The sequence below is a fragment of the Buceros rhinoceros genome, unplaced genomic scaffold, assembly GCF_000710305.1.
Source record: "Buceros rhinoceros silvestris isolate BGI_N320 unplaced genomic scaffold, ASM71030v1 scaffold18618, whole genome shotgun sequence".
NCBI lineage: Eukaryota > Metazoa > Chordata > Aves > Bucerotiformes > Bucerotidae > Buceros > Buceros rhinoceros.
In genome coordinates, this window is record NW_010425328.1 from 474 (window position 1) to 836 (window position 363).

Sequence of the window (363 nt, forward strand, 5' to 3'; positions counted from 1 at the left end):
GGTTTCACGTTTACTTTTAGATAAAGCCCTTCTCTGTGAAACTCTTCCTCTGCCCAAGCTTTGGCCAGTAGCTCCTGCTTGTGCCCAGTGGAGCTCTGTGGAAGGACTGCATGGAGCAGCCAAGTGCTGCAAGGGGGCAGGAGGCTCCAGCAGACGGGAACCTCTTCCAGGTCTCTGCTTCTGCCTTCAGCATCCCTCACCAGGCCAAGGAAGAGATCCTTTGCCTGAACAGGACCAAGGGTTCACATTAGGTACTAGGAAGAAATCGTTCACTGCGAGGGTGGGCAGAGCCTGGCCCAGGCTGCCCCCAGAGGTGGCAGAAGCCCCATCGCTGCCCCCATGGACGGGCACGGTGGCCCACTG